This window comes from Lissotriton helveticus, chromosome 7 (assembly GCF_964261635.1).
Source record: "Lissotriton helveticus chromosome 7, aLisHel1.1, whole genome shotgun sequence".
NCBI lineage: Eukaryota > Metazoa > Chordata > Amphibia > Caudata > Salamandridae > Lissotriton > Lissotriton helveticus.
In genome coordinates this window covers 1,560,906,305-1,560,928,930 of record NC_136068.1, presented here as the reverse complement: position 1 = coordinate 1,560,928,930, position 22,626 = coordinate 1,560,906,305, and positions in this window count along the sequence as shown.

The window sequence follows — 22,626 nt, the reverse complement described above, 5'->3', positions numbered from 1 at the left end:
CCCCCCCAGCCCTCCTGCCACCCGAGGCCCTACAGAGCACCCGCCCCAGCCACCCACTCGCCCCCGGGCAATCGTAGCCCCGGGGGGCACCGTGTGGCAGCTAGTGGGCAGCGCCCACCAGTAGCCCCAGACAGCACGTAGACCGGCGAGGAACCGCGAGTGGCACTGCTCCAGCTCAGCCCCCCCAGGAGATGCCACACAGGCCCCACAGGGCACAGCCGTTGCCCCATGCGCCCCCCCAGGCCTGCACAGCCAGCCCCGGCGAGCCCGGCCCCATGCAGCACCCCCACTCACCGGCGATCACCTCGCGATGCTGCTCCACACCAGTGACGGCCGAGCCAAAGGCCCCCGACCATCCGCCTCGCCGGCAGATTACCGCCGCCTCCACTGGCCCCCGAGTTCAGGTATCGTCGGAGGGCTCCCCGCAGCCGGGTCAGTTCGCCGGAAGTCGTCTCTCCGCAGCGATGGGCTCGAGGCCAACGCAGAGCAGCCCAGCTTCACCGCCCCCGCACTCCGAGGCCGCTTTCCACACAGTCGAGTCTTGCCACAGCCTCCGGCGTCACTCACTGCTCCAGGCGCGAAGCCGCCATCTTGTCCCACTCCACTCGGCAAGCGTTCACCAGGATTTCAGGGTGAGAACGTGGCGCACGACTCCTCCACTGCTCCACAACTTGTGCCAGGACTCTCCCCGGTCCCGCAGGGGTAATTACGAGCCGCAGACAGAGGCTAAAAGGATGGTATTCGTCCAGTGTAGTGTTCCGGCGCGCGGAGCTCCCTTACGAGGCAGCCATTCCGCGTCGCGCCGTAGCCACGACCCCGAGTACAGGGGAAATATTTGTGAGCCTCCGCAAGCGATTCTTGAACTAACCCTAGTTACTGACTGAGCAGAGCACCACAGGGAAGGTATACATGAAGAGAAGAAGATAGAATTAGGTGAGAAAAGATATGACTCCAATTAATGTTATGCTCTGTATAAAGCTGTGTGAATATATTTACACCATATCAAGATTTGAGAAAAAAAAGAAATGCCCTGAGCATCTGAATGGATGTATATCCAATATTACAATCTAAAGTGAAATTCCATTCATATATAGGCTTCGAGTTTTTTTATTCTTGCCAATTGTCTGGAGATATTGTTTTTCGTTTCACTCTTCACTTTTTCTTTTCTTTCTCTACTACATATCCATGTAACTCTTCATGGGTTAATGAAGGCACACAATTATTGTGTTGGTGGTAAATCTCTTCTCCAAATTATATCTCCAATTTCCCTGAAAAATGTTGCAAACGTTTAGCGTTGTTAGCTGTTTTTTCCATAGTTTATGTATTTTATAGGATGGAATTAAGCAGTTCAGCATTTAGACGGGATTCATGTTGAAAATAAAGTTGTCGGGGGGCGTGGCCAAGCAGCATGGCCGACAGGACGTGAGCTCCACCAGCTCCGTCCCGAAGACCAGCTAAATCCTTAAAATTACCCGTTTGCTGGAAAGCGTGTCGGAGGTGGCGGTGGCCACACCGAAACTCCTGTGGTGAACGGACCGGACCCGCGACCTGTGATCCCCCGTGAGCGCTGGCCTGACTGCACCTGGAGGCGGCGCCGGCGCGTCTCATCACGCGACGCCGCGGACTGGGCCTGCCCGCCGGAGCCGGACTGCGGAGGCATCAGCTGGGGCTTCCCCGACTTGAGTGTGCCCCCTAGCGAACGCAAGCGCCATACCTGGAGCCCCCGATCCGAGCTCGGAGAGTCGAGTGGCGGCAACACAGGGGCCTTCTTGTTGAGCGGTGAGGAGTGGGACGGGACGGAGGCGCCGTCCATTTTGTGCAGGGCTCCTGTGCCGGAGTGCCGCCCCCCCCATCTGCTGTTGTTGGAGGCTGCGCGCCTGGTATCCGGAGCGGCTGCCCCCGGAGGTGGGGGCTATGAGTGCCGCTGGCCCTAGCTCCTGATGGCAGCATGGAAGTCGTGTGGGGGCACCGGACTGCTGTGCACCTGATCGGACCCGGCCCCTTCCTTGGTTCCTGCGGGGTCTTACCGCCTGTGTGCCTCCCCCTGCTGGTTCTTGTCCTGCGCCCGGAGGGGGTCTTTACCCTACGTTATCGCCCTGCAGCTGTGGTACTTGTGGAACAGAGTCGCTGAGCCCTCCGGACGAGTTGCGGCCCCTCCCCCATGTGACCGCCATTTGGAGCACGGTACCGGGCGGCCTCTGGGAGGTCCGTGGCAGCTGGTGTCGGGGTGCGCCAGTATCCTGCCCTGCCCATTGCTGGGTGATCTGCGGCTGATGCCCTGGGGGACACGAGAAGTGCGACGAGAAGAGGTGCTGGACTCCGCGCTCCATCCTGTACTGCCCATTTGTGCCTCAACGAGGCCCTGACACCTGGTCACCCAGTGGAGGTGGGTGAACGTGAGTTGCTCCTACGCTGTCTTACCGCTTGGTCTGCTTGGACTGCCTGGGCCCCACTTGCACTACATCCTCTGTGCGCTGTGATTGCTCTCGGGGGGCCCCCCTTGGCCAGCTGGACCTGAGGGGCGCAGTTTGCGACGCACGCATTTGCACCACTCATTATGGCGGGCCGTTCAGGTCGGGGCACTAAGACCTCCCAGCCTAATACCATCGTGCAGTATACTACCCCTCGCCCGCAGACACAGAGGATCACACGCCAAACGGGCGCTGAAGACGGGGGTGAAGACCCATCGGAACCGTCCAGAGCGGAACTCCTTAAGGCTATTCAGGGTTCACACACTGCCCTGGAACGCCAGATAGAGACAGTCTCCATCGATGTCAACCTATTGCAGACAGACCTCCGCAAGGTGGCGGACAAGGTTTCTGATGCGGAGGGCAACATCACTCAACTACAGGGGGAGGTTGCTTCCCTGCAAAAGTCGCTCGACCAACTCACCTCTACTACCCGTGCGTTGGAGAGGCGCGCGGAGGATGCGAAAGGGAGGGCGCGTCGGAGCAACATAAGGGTCCTGGGAGTGCCGGAGCGGCTGGAGGCGGGGAACCCTGAGCGCTTCCTAGAGACTTGGATCCGAGAGCACCTATGTCCGAATGGGTTGTCCAGCGTCTTCATAGTGGAACGGGCGCACAGGGCCCTGGTACCCCCTCCGCGACCGGGGGAGGCCCCTAGAGCCCTCATCGCGAAAATCCTGAACTACAAAGACTGGGACTGTATTCTCAAGGCGGCGAGGGAGTCGGGGCCTCACACGATTGAGAACAGTCGCATATCAATTTATCCTGACTATACCCAGCAGGTGCAGGAACGAAGGAAATCCTACCTGGGAGTTAAGCAGAAACTACGTTCAATGCAGCTTCAGTACATGCTTCTATATCCAGCCAAGCTCAAAGTGCTCTCCCTGGGCCGGGCGCACGTCTTTGAAACACCGGCGGAGGTGTGGGAGTGGCTTGAGATCAGAGGGGCCGATCTGCCCCCAGGTGAGAGAGGGGGCTCGCGCGACACTTGGGGGACCAGGCCTCAGAAGAGGCGGCGTGGCAGGAGAAACCGCCGTTCTGGGTCCCGTGGATCTCCTGAAGCTCGACCCACGGTTGGACCGGACAGGGCCATCCTTATGGACGACTCGCCTACGCGATCTGGCCCGAGCTCGACTGGGGCGGCGGCCCCTAATGATATATTGGTACCGGACACTTTGCAGGAAACGCTACTACTCGCGGAGTCTACGGCTCCGGTGGTCCCGGAGACTGCCTTACAGGCGCCGCAGTTGGAATGAACTTTGCTCTACCTCCTCCGCCTCCTCTGTACACCTGCCCTTGTTCTGAAGTTTTCCATGGCCCTACAACTCCTTGATCTACCGTATTCATCGTTATCGCTGGGACCCTTCTTGAACACTGGTTGGTACCTTGTGATTGGCGACTGGGTCATGTGTGCTGCGGGGGGTAGGAGGTGAGGGTGATCTATGTCATTCCCACGTTACTGACTTAGCGAGGGAAATGTACCCGGGTTCTTTTACCAGAATCGCGAGGTCTTACGGGGAGCTGGGAGGGTGGGTTGGGGGGGGTTGTTTTGCTGTGTGTGTGTGAGTGTGTGTGGAGTGTGTTGTATGGGGTGGCTGTACACGTCCTGGCACTGGCAGGGGAAGGGCGGGGTGGCGGTTTTGGTTGTTGCTATCCTAATGCTCGTGGGTGGTGGGGATGGGGGTGTTCATACAAAGGTTTTGTATGTTGGGGTTGTTGGGGGGGGGATTGGGTATTTGTTTCAGACGACACTGGCATTGTGTGTGTATTGATTCCGATTTGTGGGGAGCATGTCCTATGTGCTGCATCCCAATATTCGTATGTTGCAGGGGCCAAGCGGAGACGGTTCAGGATGCGCTTACACTGCAGCCCGTTTGGGCGTGATTGTTGGTCATGGGATTTAAGTTTTTAATGTGGAATGTGCGTGGCTTGGGCACATGTACTAAGAGACATAGGGTCCTTACCTTCCTTAAGCGCCATGGGGTTTCAATTGCTTGTTTACAGGAGACCCATTTAGATGATGACGGAGTACAACGGCTGGCCAAGAAGTGGAGAGGTCAGCTTTTCCACTCCTCCTATTCTACATATGCTAGGGGGGTTCTAATTTGGGTGGCCCCAGGGATCCCCTGTGCTGTCCAATCTATAGATGCGGATGTGGAAGGCAGGTACATACTAGTGAGACTCAGATTGAATGACAAGGAACTCTTGTTTCTTAACACGTATGCCCCGAACATTGATGACCCGGCTTTCTTTTCCCAGATACAGGATCTGGTGGCTCCAAGCCTAGACGTACCCCTCCTCTGGTTCGGGGATTTCAATTGCGTACTGCATCATGAGCTGGACCGTCATCCATCCAGGGCGGGCACTAAGCCCCGTATGAAGGCGCGCTTACGGGAAGTGGTGCATAATATTGGGGCAGTGGATGTCTGGCGTACCTGCCACCCCGTGTTGAAGCTTTACACGTGTTATACCCCCACGCATGGCACACATAGTAGGCTGGACCGAGTGCTCACGGCCAATCTTCCCTCCTCCCTTACATTGACGGTTACGCACCAGGCCCGCTACCTGTCGGATCATACTCCGGTCACGTGCGTGGCGCAGTGGCCTGATCGTACGGAGCGTCCGCGCACGTGGAGATTGCCGACTGACCTGCTTCAGGACCCGGTGGCCTGGGACCATGTGGCGTCGTCGCTCTCCAGCTACCTGGACCTCAATTGGGCGGGGAATGATCTGTCCTACTCTACCAAATGGGAGGCACTGAAGGCTGTCGTGCGTGGAGCGTGTATGGGCCTATCGTACGGTGTTAGGAAACAACTGCTCTCGGACTTGCAGACTGCGGAGGCTGCGCTCCTGCGAGCTCAATCCCAGTCTGATCCGGACGCATCGGATCGACAGGCGGAGGGCCTCGCCCTGGTGTCGATCCACGACATACTTACGAGGCTAGATAAATTTACACTGGGCCAATACAGGCAGAGATTACATCGAGAAGGAGATAAGTCTGGCCGCTTGTTGGCCTGGATACTTCGCCGTGAGTTTACGCCCGAACGAATCGTAGCCCTACGGAACCCCAGTGGTGATATGGTCCACTCGGAGGCTGACGTCCTTGCAGTTCTGCGAGACCATTTGCGACTCGTGTATGAGGCTGACCCGTCTATATCGGAGGATGTCTGTCGCTTATATCTTGCGGACCTCTGCCTACAGACCCTGCCGGAGGCAGCGGCGAAGGAACTTGATGTCAAGCTGACGCTGGGTGAGATTACCGCGGCGATAGCTGCCCTCCCCCGGGCCAGGACCCCTGGCGGGGATGGCTTTCCAGCAGAGTTTTATCAAGCTTTCGGACATACCCTTGCCCCCCTCCTCCTACAAGTTTATAATGAAGCTTTACGTACGAGCACCCTTCCGCCCACTTTGAATCAGGGCGAGGTCTGTATGATTTTGAAAACGGGCGGAGACAAAACGGACCCCGCAGCTTATCGCCCTATCACATTGATAAACTCCGATGCAAAAATCCTCACTAAACTGCTGGCCACTCGCCTTGCCCCACACGTGCCCCGGCTCGTCCATCCAGACCAGTGTGGCTTTGTCCCTGGTCGCAATACTGCGATGAATTTGCGTCACCTGAATCACATATTACATGAAGTCCGGGGACGTGAGGTCCCTCACGTGTTGGTCTCCGTGGACTTGGCTAAAGCCTTTGATACGGTGCACTGGGGCTATCTGATGCATGTGCTACTGAAAATGGGATTTGGCCCTGGTTTTTGCGACTGGATCCGGGTGCTCTACGGAGTGCCCCGGGCCAGGGTGCGCCTGGGAGCGGCCCGCTCCGACGAATGGTCGCTGGGGAGGGGCACCCGTCAGGGTTGTCCCCTCTCCCCCCTCCTGTTTGCGCTCGTGATTGAGCCTCTGGCCGTCTCTGCCCGCAAGGAATTGCACGACTGGGGCATAGTAGTGGGGGACACTACTAATGTCATCTGCCTCTACGCTGACGATGCGCTCTTTTATTTGACCTCCCCGTTGGAGGCCCTCCCCGCTCTGTTGCGGCTTTTGGACCGCTTTGGCGCAGCCTCTAGACTGCGCATGAATGTCAACAAATCTCTGGTGTTCCCGCTGAATGCTGCTGTCCCTGACCCGGAAGCGGAACCCCCCTATTTCGGCCTCCGATGTGAACGGTTGGCGTTCCGGTACCTGGGCATTCAGGTGGCTGCCTCTGACGAGGCTCTCCTGGCTCTCAATATTGACAAAATTCTCGTAGCCCTCAGTAAATCTGTTGCCTTTTGGAACACACTACCTCTCTCTCTCATGGGGCGGCTGGCAGTTGCCAAAATGGTGATGCTCCCTAGAGTCCTCTATGCGCTGCAGAATACGCTGTGCCCTTTGCCACCCCGGGTGTTTCGCACGCTGAACTCCCTCCTCACCTCCCTACTTTGGGCAGGTGGTCGCAGTAGGGTCGCGTTGCACACGGTAACAAGGTGTTGGGACGAAGGAGGCCTCGAGGCCCCGCGATTTGATCTGTATTACTATGCGGCGCAGCTTCTCCCAGCAGCCAGGTGGTTTGCTGAGGATGGGAACTGGGAGCTGGCATTGTTGGCTGGTGTGGCTACGAAAAAGGACCTGCAGGAGGCTTTCATGCAAGGTCGGGGCGCGGATGACACTCTGCCCTATGTAGTACGGCATAAGGCTACCATTTGGCAGCGGTTCGTCGAGAAGGTATTGCGTCGCGCGCCGTTTCATAGAGAGCTCCCAATTTGGATTTTGGCCCCGATACTCACACTGGAGGCAAATATGTCCTTCCGAGAGTGGCACCTGGGCGGTTGCGAGACCCTCGCGGATCTCTACCCAGACGACTCTTTCTTGTCCTTTGAGAGAGCAGTCGACTCTTTCGGACTTGGTGAGGGCCAATACCTGCATTACGGGAGTCTCAGGGACGTGGCCAGGACGACATGGCCCCAGTTCCCAGAGGCACCCCAGCTCACTAATACCCTGGACATTATTTTATCCTGTGGTAGGGGCAGACGCCTGGTCTCCCTCCTTTACTCTGCCATGCGAAAAGACTCGACTCCCCCATTAGCGCCGGCCTGGGCGGCTTGGGAGGCAGACCTGGGGATAGAATTAGATCCTGCCCAGAGAACGCGGATCGGACTGTTGACTCGCAAAGTGTCCTGTAATGCTCGTTTCAAGCTTATTCATTTCAATTTTGTTCATCGCACCTACATGACACCCGTCTCCCTCCACCGCATTTCGTCAGACAGAAGCCATAACTGCCCCAGATGTGGGATGGAGAGGGCGGGATTTCTGCACTTGGCATGAGAATGTCCCTTGGTACACGATTTTTGGCGCAGGGTGGTGCTACATATTGCCCAGACCACGCATCTTCAATTGCAACTGGACCCGCTTCACTGTCCGCTGGCGTTGGTACCTAAGCCGAAGAAAAAAGGTCTGTCTTACAAATTGTTGCAACTGCTGTTGGTCCTGGCGAGGAGATGGGTGGCCATTACATGGATGGGCCAGAGGGTGCCTGAACTCTCTCACTGGTTACGAGACGCTAAGGAATGGGCCTTGGCGGAGGAGACGCACATGCAGCGCACTCGTAGGGATGAGAAGCTTCAGAATGATTTACTCGCCTGGAGAACTATGTGTCTGGAGGGGCTAGAGGAGGATGATTCGGATGCCACTAGCGCTGAGTTGTTTTCCTCCGCTTCCTCGGAGTTGGGGGATGGGGAGGGGGGGTCTGAGGTGGGGTGTTGGGAGACAGTGTAGAGGTCCCCTGTGCCACGCTGGTATTCCTTGCTAGCTATGTATGTATTTCGCGGTGATTCCCATTTGACCACCCTACCTTGTGATGACTGCGCCCTAACTGGCCCTTGCATTCGACCCCTTCTGTATTCGGATCAGCACTAGAAATGCCATTTACGGGGTTTCACGTTATTGTTATAGAGTTATGAAGTGTGGAAATGTAACATAAGAAAATTGGCGTAGACGTTGATACTGTTCTTCTGATATTTAAAGCACAAATGCAATTTTTTCTACTTGTACATGGGTTTGCTCTGACGCCGCCCTGCCTCCGGGATGTGGGCCGTACTTGGCTGTGTATCTACATTGGGGCTAACCTCCCTGTTTTTACATATCAACTAGCTTGATGACTGTACAATTTGTGCCTTTCTACCACTGTCTTTGCCACAATAAACATATTTAGAAAAAAAAAAAGAAAATAAAGTTGTCTTTTCAACTGAAATGCTTTTTTTAACAATATGCAGAACATATTATTTCTGTGTGAGTTTTTCATTGTTTTCAATATGAAAGGAAGTGTTTGAAGCAGAGTTTTTAGGACGCAAGTTTTGTAATGCTTTGCAGTTACATTTCTAATATTGTCTCTTTTTCTCAAAGTGTATTTGTTTTGAGAATACTCAGCATTTTGTTTGTTGCAATGCATGCTGTTAATTGTGCTGTGTTTGGCAAGTGCTTCCTATCAACCTATCAACCATTTTACTACTAAGCTGCGGGTATATAAAAACAGTAAATCTCAGGGCCTCCGGGTGCCCCTAGGACACCCTGGCCGATGCTAGTAGCAGGGCCCGCCCCCCATCCTAATTTGTGGGCCCTGTATCTCTCGTCGATGTGCTCACTGCCCCATACTTGGTCCAGCGGCCGCCAGCTGGACCTCAACTCATTTGTTTACCATGACCGCAGGTGGCAGCGCCGCACAGCCAACGCAACCACTCCCACAATCCTCAGACCTCTTCTTTTCTAGGCAGCTCTGGTGTGGATAATCCTACCCCTCTGCCCCCACCGTCCAAAGGTTCCAAGGGTCGCCCCCTGGATATTGCTGTTGAGGCTCATAGCGGGGCTTGCCTCTCAACTCGGCTTGCGAGCCCCGTCTCCTGGCCCGATATCCCAGCAGCTCTGCCTATTAATCGAGCCTGCGGCTCCGGCTTGGCTCAGGGCCCAGTCTGGTTTTCTAAGAGATTCGTGAGCGATAGTGCTGCACGATAACCGGGCTCACACCGCCAGTGTCCATGACACAGTGAATTTTCTTTCCGCTGCCTTCCATAGATAAATGGGTCGGATTCATTGGCAGCATAGGTAAAAGGTTTACGGAGTCTCTCAACTACGTGTACATTTTCTCTGATGAGGAGCCACGCCCCCTCCAAAGTAGTTTTAAATCTTTAACGTACAATAGTATTGATCAATACTATACTATGTATGTTTTGCACTGCATATGTACGAGTTTGACCATTCAAATGTCTACAATCCAAAACAATGCGATATGAACATTCAGGTTTCAAAACCAGAAAAGGAGGGTTATTCACTCAGAGACATAGGCTTTGATTACACCCTGATACTCCAATTAAATCTCTTTAACAGAATAATTATCCCAACCAGCCTGGTTGTGATATAAGGCAGGAGCTAATGCAAGAGCCCACTCAGAAACATAAGCATGCTTAGTCTTAGGGACATATTGTGAAAAGGAAAGAATTATCACATCCTCACCACGAGGACAAGCAAGAACAAAAGGGGAGGCCAATCGACCTACACTAGTGAAATGTCATTTGAAGATGTTAAGTTGTCCCAAAAAAAGCATTTAATGTGCACTTAATGTCTCCTTCAATCTGAACCTCTATTTATAAGGTCTAACAGGGGGTGATACGTGGGTGTCCCCAGTTTCAACAGTGAAAATGTATCAGTTGCTTTCGCCTCAAGAAACGGCAGAGTGTCTTGCGCACTATAGTAACTTCCGCCACGCTGTTGAGGAGAGTCACCGCCCAATTCCTGTACAGGAGGCAGGTTATCACCATCTGGGGCATATTTTACTGTCAAGGCTACAACCTTTTTCTTCTGGAACAGGGTTCGAAATGGAGATGGTTCTTCCCTATTAATTTCATGTCAAAATAGCGCTGTGGGTCCCTCTGTGGCTGCGTGGACTCGCCTTGTCTGTGATCTTGTCGTTCTCCCCTGTAGTACTGTTGATTAGATGAGTCCTGAAAGGAATGAGGAGAACGAGGATCAGGAACCTGAAATCTCTCAGGAGTTTTAATTTTAGAGCAATCACATAAAACACGTCTATGTTCAGAAGCGTGAGGCGGTGGCGAACCACCAAGAGACCTAGGGCCAGATGTAGCTCGCCCATTACTGGTCGGTAACGGCCGATTTCGGCCGTTACCGACCGGTATTTGGGAATTGACATGTAGGGGGCATTTTATTTACAGAATGGGTATATTTACCGATTCGGTAAATTTACAGAATCGGTAAAATACCGAATCGGTAAATTTACCGATTCTGTAAATCAATATGTAGGTGGCACTGTAATCAGTGCCACAGGCCCTTACCGAATCGTTATTTACCATGGAATACTATTCCATGGTAAATAACGAATTCCAGTGTATATGCACATCTGTGCATGTACACCTGTGCCATGTGGCACATAGACATGCCCTAAGGGCATGTATGTGTGGCACATGGCACACCAGCCCGAAACAGGGGTGCAACAGGGTGTCAAAGTGACACCCTGTCCCCCTTATAAAATCGGTAATTTTACCAATTCGGTAATTACCGAATCGGTATTTGCTATTGAATCCTATGGGCTTCAAGGCCCATAGGAATCAATGGCAGATACCGATTCGGTAATTTATTTTTACCGAATTATTAACCTACATAGCAATTACCGAATTGTATATATCGAATCGGTAACATTCGGTATTTACCATTCGGTAAATTGCTATTACCTACATCTGGGCCCTAGGCTTGTGTTGCAGCGTATTTTTGTCCCAATTTTTGTTTAGGAAAAACAGACATCGCTCCTTTACAAGAGGGGCTTTGCCCTGAGATGATGGAGAGGGTCTAACCCCAAAATAATTGCATCCCAATGATGTATAAACATCAGCAATAATAATTGCCAACTCACGTTCCCGATCTAGGTCAGGCACCACAGAATTGCTTTGACGAACCATCAAAGCCGCTGCTTCACCTTTAAAATTAGAAAGAATCATACCAGAGAATATAAAAAAAAAACGCCCAACAATTTAATCCCCAGATCTAGGGAAGGACCTGCCCCATGCTTTACATGTACCTGTTTAAGAACTCTCAGAAGAACGCTGATGGAGGGGGTGCTATAACAAAGTGTACACACTGAGGCAAACACCGTCCCCCAGGTGTTGCAGTCAGCTGGAGGAGGAATTAGACCACTAAGCAAGCATGTAGTAAGGATCCTATGCTTCTCAACCGGACCCGTAAAAGGAAACACAACATCAAGCTGTTCAGATTGCTGAGCAATCCAGAACGTTATGATTTTGAGGATGTTTGCCAATCAATAGATTAATCATAATGGGGCTAATAACAAGGCTGCTGCCGTGTGCAGCCTGCACCAGGGTGTAGTCCCAGGTGGGGCCACTAGAAAAGCACGAGCAATACATTGGATCAGGCATCTCTAAAGAAGAACAACCTGACCAAATAGCAAACGAACCTCCGCCACATTTGCATTATGATAATTAGAATGCGGAGTAAAGACGGCCAATTCAGGCCAAGTGACCCCATCAGTACTTAAGGGGCCCATACAAAAAAAAGGAAAGAGAATGGGGTAGGGCATCATTAAACCAAATCTGATGCTAACAGGCTGTAAAAGAAACTTCAACAACCGCATAAGTGCGATAAGCAGTCGGAACAGCAGCTGGAGTATAAGCATGCAAAGAATTAGCATTCACATCTACAGCAGGAAATGTAACCCAGGAGCAAAACACTTCGAAGCATTGGCGTCTCCATGTTGCAACAAATACTTAGTCTGGGCAGTGCGTCAATGTGCCAGAATCAGCTGCCCCATCACTGGAAGACAATGGAAACAAACGGTATCACAAAATGGGCAAAAAACCTTTTAACTTCAAGCTTGAAAACCTACAGCAATATGGGAACCCTAAAAACTGAGGAGACAAAGCCGTCCCACCCCAGACGTGACAAACGGTGCAAGGGTATTGTGGACAAGCACGAGGGCTTCCCAGGGGTCCAGTATATAAGTACCAAACCAAACATTGCTGGCACCATGTTGCAGGGATTCTGTGGAGTCACAGAACTATGCTTTGGATCGTGGGACCTTAGTAGGTAGGGACTGAGTCATCCTACCACCTACTCACTGACAGAGAAACAAGTGATTATGTTATGTATGGGGCATTTGTAAAGCGCAACTGTTACCCTGAGGTGTCCTGGTGCTAGCTACAGTCCTCTTAAAAAACAGGAGTGAGCAATGGATCAAAAAGCCAGGTTTTAAGGGCCTTCCTAAAACCAAGTAGATCTGGGATGTTCCTCAGGTGGAAAGGCAAGGCGTTCCAAGCCTTGGCCGCCCCAGCACAAAAGCTTTTTCCTCCCAACCTGGCCCTTTTTGTAGATGGTGCAATCACCAGTTATGCTTTAGAAGAGTGCAGTGGTCTATTGGGCCCCTACCACAGACATCGACGTTTCATGTGGGCAGTACCTATGCCTTGTAGAGCCTTAAAAACCATGCAGAGTGATTTTGACTGCACTCGTTTTTTGACAGGGAGCCAGTGCACTTTGTGGATCTCACTGGAGACAGAAGCATATTTGGGTATACCTGAAAGCCGCCTCACAGCTGCCTTCTGCAACATTTGAAGTTTCTGCAAAAAACGCTCCTGGATATTCAAATCTAGGCTGTTGCAGTAGTCTAGACTAGATCTGGATCTAGTCTAGATCTAGTCTAGATCTGGTGTGTGTCCCTTTTCAATGTAGTGCCTGCTCATTTTGGTGGTGCTGCTTATGCAACAAATGCTGATTCTGTGTTGATTCACCCTTGTTCTCACAGCTCTAGATGTCATTCCTATATGTAGGAGGTTGCAAGGACATTTTAACATGTAGACACAGTTTATTGTGTTGCAATTTGTATGTCTTTTCTGGATTCACTCCTGGTTGTTCAGTTGGAGTGTTTTGGTATGTGTTGTCAGTGGATAGACATTGCAAGCTCCACATGGGTAGTGCCCTTTGGTCGTTGGTAGATCCCATAGTGTCCTTTGGTTGTCCCCTTGTCTCTACTGTGGTCTTGTGTGGACAACAATATCCTTTAAGTTCTGTGTGCATCTGAACACAAATCTAGGTTGTTCTAGTTGCATTCCGCCTGTGTTCACGATGTTCCAGTGTTTCAACAGGATCTTTTTGACCTGGTTAGATTGAGGTGTATTAGTAGTTACACACATGATTGTCTCTTCCTTCTGTTTTTCATGTGTTTCTAAGAACGCTTCCTGGTGATTACTTTGTGCGCGTTTTTGCGTATTTTTTATGATTTTCTGAGGGTAGTTTCTCCTTTCTAGATTTTTGCGTGGTTCCGCTGTCTGTGTTTCATAGTCCTGGAAGGTACTGCTTTTTCTTCTAAGCCTCAAAAATTGGCCAAAGGGGAGATTCTGTCTTAAGGCTTTTGTGTGATGGCTGTCGTATGGCAGTAAACTGTTGGGATCTGTGATTTTTTTGTATGCTTTTGTCGAACGTTTTTCATCTTTTAAGTGTATTAGTAGGTCCAGGAATGGTATTTCTTCACTTGAGGTGGATAGTGTGAATTTTAAGAAGGGGTCCTGTTAGTTGATGCAGAAATGAAATTCTTTACACCGTTCTGATCTCATGTGGTCTTAATCCAAATACTAAGGGGTGAGAAATGTGGTTTATCTTGTACATTTGCTAAAACAGTGTCTTGAGGTTTGCCATCAATGGTGTGGGCCTATGATGTTATCTCATTAGACATCTTGCGTTCACTTACTTATCTGATAAATAAACCTGTTTGAATAAAACCACGTCTACGTCGATTTAGAACACAGTTATGGATATATGAGTAACATATGGGTAGAGAACAACCCTGGCACAGTATTATGGCACTAATTATTGATCTTATTTCTATGTTTGTATATCTGTCACTTTGTTATCATCTCTTTTTAATTTAAAATGTAATGATCACAGCACTGTAAGATCACTTGTACCTATGCCAACCAATAGCAATAATAGTCAGGCTAATGCTTATGAGCACCAGGCCATCCAATAGACGACCCGGACAAAATTAACTACCAATAAAATGGATATTTGTACTCTTGGTCTATACTTTTTGTCATTTCAGAAGTACTGCTCCCTTCAACAATCCGGCGACACTGGCACCTTTGGGCCACTGTTGATGTGTATATATATATTCACTGAAAAAAACATAGGTTTCAGACATGTTATAGTTAGGAATTAGCATTTAAAAAAACCTTAGAAATTCACTGAAAAAACCATAGGTTTTAGGGGTGTTAAAGTTAGCTGGTCATTTTACTCATATAAAACCATTGAAATTCCCCCGTTATAGTTAGTTGTACTAACTATAACTCTCGCGCCCGCAATCCACTGCTGATGATGTCACATATTACATCATTCATGACATGGTCAGTGACATCACTGATGACATCACTGGTGACATCTCAAATGACATCACTGATGACATCATCCATATGACAAACTGATACACCTCATCATACAGTAGCATAACCTTTCAACACTCATTATAAAATATGGAGTATCATGTTTGAAACCATTGACACACTAATACAAGTTTCTAGAAACCCACTTAGTGATTCCTACATCTACACACACACATCTAATCACTTACGTATACATTCAGTCATACATGCTAACAAAGATCAATAGAATACTATTAAATATTTTGCCCAGCTCAGTTCTGCTCCTTCCTTTGGGGTGATTGGTGAAGCGTGGGCCGAGAAAAAAGGGGGGTCCCAAAACACGTTTTCCCCATGCAATTTCCCATAGGACCTTTAGACTCAGCCACAGCCCGAACTGCTGAACAGAATTACACCAAATTTGGCAAAGAGGTAGGCCTTGGTTCAGACTTGTACCTTTTGCTTATTTGGCGTAAATCTGTTCAGTAGTTCCTGAGAAAATTACAGTTAAAACCATCTTTATATCTATGGTTGCGGTGGATCTGCAGATACTGCGCAGATTGTCATCGTACCTTAAGCACACCCTACCGATCACGAGCTGAATGCTAATTGGCTGTCAAGTGGTTGTCAACATTCAAAACTAGAAACTGTTGGCAGCCATTTTATGCCTCGGTAGAAGCGAGGCTGAAGAAGCCTATGAGATGTGTGTTTAAAACGCAAAAAAGGAGCCGGGTAGACACACCCTGACCCCCTAGGACTGCTCAGGGGGTCCCACAAGGACCCCCAGGCCCAGAAAAAGATTATTATTTTTTTAAATCATCAAGATTCACCTCCCGCGCATCTTTGGTTTTTAGCCCCCGGCGGGGCCAAATCCTGGGGGCATTATAAAAAAAAAGAGTGTGTGGGGTCCCAATCCCCCCACACTACCCCAGGGGCTGCCACCCCCAGATTCTTAGTTAATATCTGCGGGGGGCTCACGGGGCCCCCCGCAGCCCCGGGGACAGCCACCCCCGGGGCTTGTTCAAAATTGGTGGGGGGCTCTTAGGCCACCCCAGCCCCGGGGACCGCCACTCCTCACGGCTCTCAAATATTAACCGGGGGGGTTTGAGGACCCCCAGCCCCGGGGACCACCACCCCCGGGGCTCACCACCCCCGGGGCTTCTTGAATTGGGTGGGGCTGCTCTCAGGCCACCCCAGCCCCAGGGACCGCCACCCCGGGGCTTGAATGTAATGTATGCGGGGGCTCATGGGGCCCCTCCACAGCCCTGGGGACCGCCACTACCCGGGGCTTCTTGAATTGGGTGGGGGGCTCTCAGGCCACCCAGCCCTGGGGACTGCCACTCCCCGGGGCTCAAATATAATGTATGCTGGGGCTCACAGGGCCCCCCTGCAGCCCCAGGGACCGCCACCCCCTGAGGCTTCTTGAATTGGGTGTGGGCTCTCAGGCCCCCCAGCCCTGGGGACCGCCACCCCCCGGGGCTTGAATGTAATGTAAGTGGGGGGCTCAGGGGGCCCCCGCAGCCCTGGGGACACCACCCCCGGGGCTTCTTGAATCGGGTGGGGGGCTCTCAGGTCCCCCCAGCCATGGGGACTGCCACCCCCCAGGGCTACTTAAAAAAAGGTGTGGGGGGCTCTGAGGCCCCCAGGGCCCCGGGGACAACCACCCCCCGGAGCTTCGAACAAATGTGGAAGGGGGGCCCGCAGCCCCCTCCTGGAGCCCTCGATGGCCCTGGGGTCTGCCACCCCCCAGGGCCAGCTCCTGCAGTGTCCTGGGGTTCCCACCCCCAGGACACTGGGGGTGGGCACCCACTGGCTGTCTCCAGTAGGTAGTTATAGTTAGGACCCATTATCCATAGGAAATCCGCAACATTCTATTTGGAATAACTTTGGGGCCGGCTGATGTATCTGCGTGAAATTTTCCAATCTTTTGCCCACTTTTGCGGATTTCCTATGGATAATGGGTCCTAACTATAACTACCTACTGGAGACCACCAGTAGGTAATATATATATATATATATTACCTACTGGCGGTCGCCAGTAGGTATATATAGTTAGGATTTTTTCTCTATGGGTTTTTTGAAAATTCTATGTCTAATAACTTTGGCGTTTGTGGACGGAATTGGCTGAAATTTTCAGGAAAATGGCACATTTTGTTTCTGAGCAGCCCTTGAAAATTTGGGGGGGGGTTCGTCCAGTGGGGGCCGAGAAAAAAGGGGGGTCCCAGAACGTGTTTTTAACATTGAGTTTTCCATAGGGCGGTTGGCCTCACTTTTTGCCCGAACGGCTGAATGGATTTGCACGAAACTTGGCAAAATTGTAGGGACTGGTAGCCCGATGTGCCTTTTGTAGGTCTCAATATATGTGCTCCAGTGGATTTTGAGAAATTAACGTTTAAAAACAGATATATATCTGTAACAGCGGACCGGTTAGCGCTCTGGTTCGCGGACTTTTCGCGCAACGGAGCTTTGTGAAGCGAAGCTGATTGGTTCTCCGGCGTCTGTCAACATTCCAAACAGTCCGTAGCGGCCGCCATCTTGTCTCTCGGTAGGATCGAGAGACAAGAGGAGGTCAAAACAAAGGGGGAAATAACTATAAGGGGGCATAGTAGATCCTCGCTGACCCCCTAGGTTTGATGTGGAGGTTTTAAAAGGGCCCCGCGGGGCAAAAAAAAATAATAATAATAATAATTGAACGGCTGAATGGATTTGCACGAAACTTGGCAAAATATTAGGGACTGGTAGCCCGATGTGCCTTTGCTAGGTCTCAATATATGTGCTCCAGTGGATTTTGAGAAATTAACGTTCAAAAAAAGATATATATCTGTAACAGCGCTCCGCTTCGCGTAACGGAGGTTTGCGAAGCTGATTGGTCATTCTGTCACTGGGCTATAGTTGGGCTACATCTGGCTGATATTTGGGCTACATTTGTTTTTTTGTGTGTCTGGCGGCCATCTTTGGGCTACATTGGGCTACATTGGGCTTCATTGGGCTACATTCGGCTAATTAGCAAATAGCTCATCGCAAACTAGGAATGGTAAAGAATCGCTATTTATTCCTTAAAGTTCGCTATTTAGGAAATGCAAAAAACTTTGATGATATATATGGCGGTTCATCTCTAACAAGATAAGAAGCATAGGGATACATTTATGATGACTGGCGCATCACCAGGGATGTGTTAGTCATTCTGTGCCGCTGTTCCGTCACCTATGGTGTGCTGCATTTACAATGCGGCGCATCATGGGGCAAAAACAGCACAGATGCGTGATGTATCTGTGCCGTAAAGGTGGCGCATTGCTGGAGTTGTATCGCAAGTGTGATGAAGCTCCAGCAAGGGTCGGGGGTGCCCCTGTCGCAGGGTTTCTGTTCTCACACAGAACTGTGGACAGAGGATTGGAACCTCGGCGAATGCATTGCTGGAGTTGTATCGCAAGTGTGATGAAGCTCCAGCAAGGGTCGGGGGTGCCCCTGTCGCAGGGTTTCTGTTGTCACACAGAACTGTGGACAGAGGATTGGAACCTCGGCGAATTAGGGTGTCCCAAAACTCACGTTAGTAATCAAAAACTCCTTAGCAAGCTAGGTACAGTGTCACATTGGATATAACAAACTCTCAATGTTTAGACAATCCAGAATATGAACTTATAGTACCTCAGGATACGTGGAACTCATGAACAGTCGGTCGTTATAGATTTCTTAGAAACCAGAACATGGAGTTAAGAAGAACAGATGTGTATTTGAAATGTTTATTTACTAATGCCGTCTTCTCAGGCGTAGTACCTTAGATAATAAAAGTACACATATTATCAGTAGCAAAATTACCAGCATAGTTACTAGTACATAAAAAGTGAATGGTGATAGTATGTTAACATGCTGTAAATGAATAAGAGTTAGCAACACTTATAAGCAGCCGCGGGCCGTGGAGGGAGTTACGGTGAGGCAGGGAGGCGGGGAGGGGGAGAAGCAGGGTGGAGAATACAAGTACACATATTATCAGTAGCAAAATTACCAGCATAGTTACTAGTACATAAAAAGCGAATGGTGACAGTATGTTAACATGCTGTAAATGAATAAGAGTTAGCAACACTTATAAGCAGCCGCGGGCCGTGGAGGGAGTTACGGTGGGGCAGGGAGGCGGGGAGGGGGAGGGGCAAGGTAGAGAGGGCTCCACCCTGCTTCTCCCCCTCCCCGCCTCCCTGCCCCATCGTAACTCCCTCCACGGCCCGCGGCTGCTTATATCTCACCCTCCCTAATACACATATTATATTATTTGCTAAGAAGGTCTCTTTGTGTTGGTTTAGGGCGTGCCCATACTTTAGTGTCTTAGATTTGAAGGAATCACATCACCATACACCAGCTCTCTCTTCATGTGAACCGCATCAACTGTTGTGTATGTGTGTTCGGCAAAGCAATATAAAACCCGCCTCATGCCCAGAATTGGCAGAAGTTGCACTTATGTTATGAGTATGAAGTCGTGGAGATCAGACCTCATAACAATTCTGTATCGTGTTGTTCTTGAAACTTTAGCACTCGCTGTACAGATATAGTTTAACAAGTAAAGCAGATAGTAGACCAATAACATATTATTCTCATGTAAACCACGATGAACTACTAGGTGGAAAGCTAAAGCAACAACTAAGTGTCGTGTGCAGAAGTTGCAAAAAAGGAAAAATGGCGTTTAAACCGGTAATGAGCCCATGCTAACTTAACACGGTGTAAAGATATCCAGGACCTAGATGACACCTCCTCATGATCCGGAAACGAACTGAATAAGATAATAGAAGTGCCATCTCATGAGAGCAGATTGCAAGTTTATATGTGGACGGTCCGCAAGGTAAAGCATTAAAAACTAGGAAAATTTAATGCTAAAGAAAAATAAAACAGCCAAGTACTTTATCGAGTCTTAAGCCAATAGGCAAGGTAAATAATAAAAACTTGACAAATAAGTCAATGAATTGTCAATGAAATGCTAGTACTCAGCATATCAAACATGAAAAAGGTCTATGACATAACTGTGTATGCAACATAAGCTGCAACAGCCTCCAATAGGAAGTCACCGTCTTCATCCGAAAACAGTTCAGCCATCCAATTTAAAAGCGGAAAAGAACATACGTGCTCTCCCAGCACCGGATCCTCTATCACCATCAGAGGACAGCTCGGTGGGTTTTCAAGAAAGCTCTCTTCCAAGAAAGACTGTGCTGCCGCCAGTAAATTCCAGGGACCAAGTAGTCCATGCATCAATGCCACAGCCATAATCCTTTCGCCAGGACAAACCAACTCGTGAGTAATGATAGGAGTCATCAGCTGATTAAAGTCGACGTCAGGAGAAACCGGTCCGCAGAGACACAAATCAATGGCCCAATCGATATCACAGGTCAGGCAGTGAAATACAGGCTGGACACAGGTGAAGTAGGAGAACCGAAAAGATAATCCATATGCCGTGCTTAATATCGCCAACGGCATTGTGCCATAATATTCTAGCATGCGATTGCGGAACAGTGTCAGCAGCTGCAGGGTCGGCGGTTGCATAGGAGGGACATCCATATTTAAAAATGTAAAAAAGCACAAGAGCGTCCGCTGGTAATGCAAGTAAAAATGCCAATCCACGAACCAGAGTGCAGAAAATACAATGAAAGGAAGCAGGGATGACTCCAAAGATTTTCTCAAATGAAGTCACGAGACCACTGGTAACAACTTTAAAAAAGTGTGTCAGGGACTTTGTGGAGGATGCGTTAAAGATAGTCGGAAACATGTTGCTGAAATTGAAAGGCAAATCTTAATTGAAAAGGGTGTGCACCTCTGTACGGGTGTTCGCTATGTGAAGTACGAAAGTTTCACGGGCCGAACTCAAGGCCACCTCTCTCTGAGACAAAAGAGCTCTTATTCTTGCCATGCCGTTGAAACGTGTCCCAAGGTTGGTATTTGTGGCCAGATTGAAAACTCCCTATGTTCATGTGTGGGAGGAAATAGAACATTTCTGCAGCAAATAACCCGTTCACTTACTGTTACGATAAAAGGAATACTTTTAATTAACTCAGAACAATCTTCATTATTGAGCATCAAATAACTACCATTTTCCAACAACTTGAACGTGGGGATGATAGCAGGAACTGGCGTGCCTTGCAACACGCAAGCCATATTTGGTCCGTGTTTGTTGCATGAACCGTGTAACTGTATGTGCCTACACATTAGTGAATGATCTGGCGTCTCAGTGCATTCCTCTCCATTCAGATAAACTTCTTGATCATCTTTGAAACATCTGTATGTGTATGGAAGCGACCAGACCTCATGAAGAAAAGCACTACCTAAAGGTTCATAACGACCTATTGGTATATATTTCATACAATTTGAAAACTTATATAAAGCAAAAGGCAGCGTTATTAAACCGTGGATAAGGCATGTTGTCAAAAAACCCGCAATCCTCTGCTGATGATGTCACTGAGCATGTCATGAATGATGTAATATGTGACATCATCAGCAGTGGATTACGGGTAATAGTATCTCTAGTTTACTCCCCTATAGCTGTCTTTATTTTAACATAAGTGTGTGTTTCCCTCCCTTATACTTACTGTTTTTGGTTCGCTTCCAGTTCGCGTACCGGCGAGCGAACTAGGAAGCGAACTAAGAGAAATAGAGGTTGGCACAGTTCCAAATATTGTACCAATTTTTTAATAACGGGGAGGTAGTTCTGAAAAGAACTTTTTTTTTTATTTTTCTGAACATTTTTTTACTGTTTTTGAATTTTTCGGAACAGTTTTATATTTTTTTGGGTTTTTCTTGGAGGGGGCAATGAAAACGATTCATTGTAAAGGGCTCAACAGGAGCAACAAAACAAAAAAAAGAAGTATTTATTATTTTGGGCGTTTCGGACAAACTTGCATATGATAGTCAATAGCTCTGTTGATCAGAGTGATGCTTCTTTCTCCGTAGGAAATGAATCCATCGCAAAATACGCAGGTGTGTTTTACTTCACCAAATCTCATTTGTATATTTGGCACCATCTCCCTGCCCTCTGGTCCCGTTACTTCCGGTACAACAGATCTTCTGGCCATAATAGGGAGATTATCTAGGTCGTTCCGAAACTGTGCAGCACTGTAGTTGTTAGGATGCCACCTAGTCATATGGCGATGCATTGTGTAGTTTCCGAAACTGTATTTTTTGTCGGTCCCTCTGGACAGTCTATCTTGACATATAAGGCAAGTTACGTATCTTGCATTTACTTTTTTCTGACCTTTGGGAATTTTAAAAAATTGCCAAATGAAGTTTTCTTTCCGGTGAGACGTCCTGGGCTGCTCAGGCAAAAACTGCCTCTCTTCGTGCTCGTCCTCCTGTTCCTCTTCTTCTTCTTCTTGTTGAATTATAACTTGAGCAGGTGGTCCACTCTTCCTTGGATGTGGTGGAGGTGGTGGGGAAGCACCAGCTGAAGCTACTAAAGAAGCCATTGCTCAGTGATCACAAAGGGTCTTTCTCTCACAATGATGAAAGTCAGAGTGAGGAAAGAAGGAGGGATTTTCATCATTTGGGAAAAACAAGAGTTCTCAACCAATCAAAAGTGTTCATTTTAGATTATATGACCTAGTCTTACATCATTAGGAAACCAAAAGTGAAATGAACCAATGAAAAGTGTTATTACCAAGTCACATGACTTGCTGTGTTTACGTTAAGCGCTTTGCAGGGCCTCCCGGTTTGCTTCCAGAAACCTGCGCTTTGCGACTCGCTTCGCGTACCAGTTCGCTAACGTAGTACGTCATATGACGTAT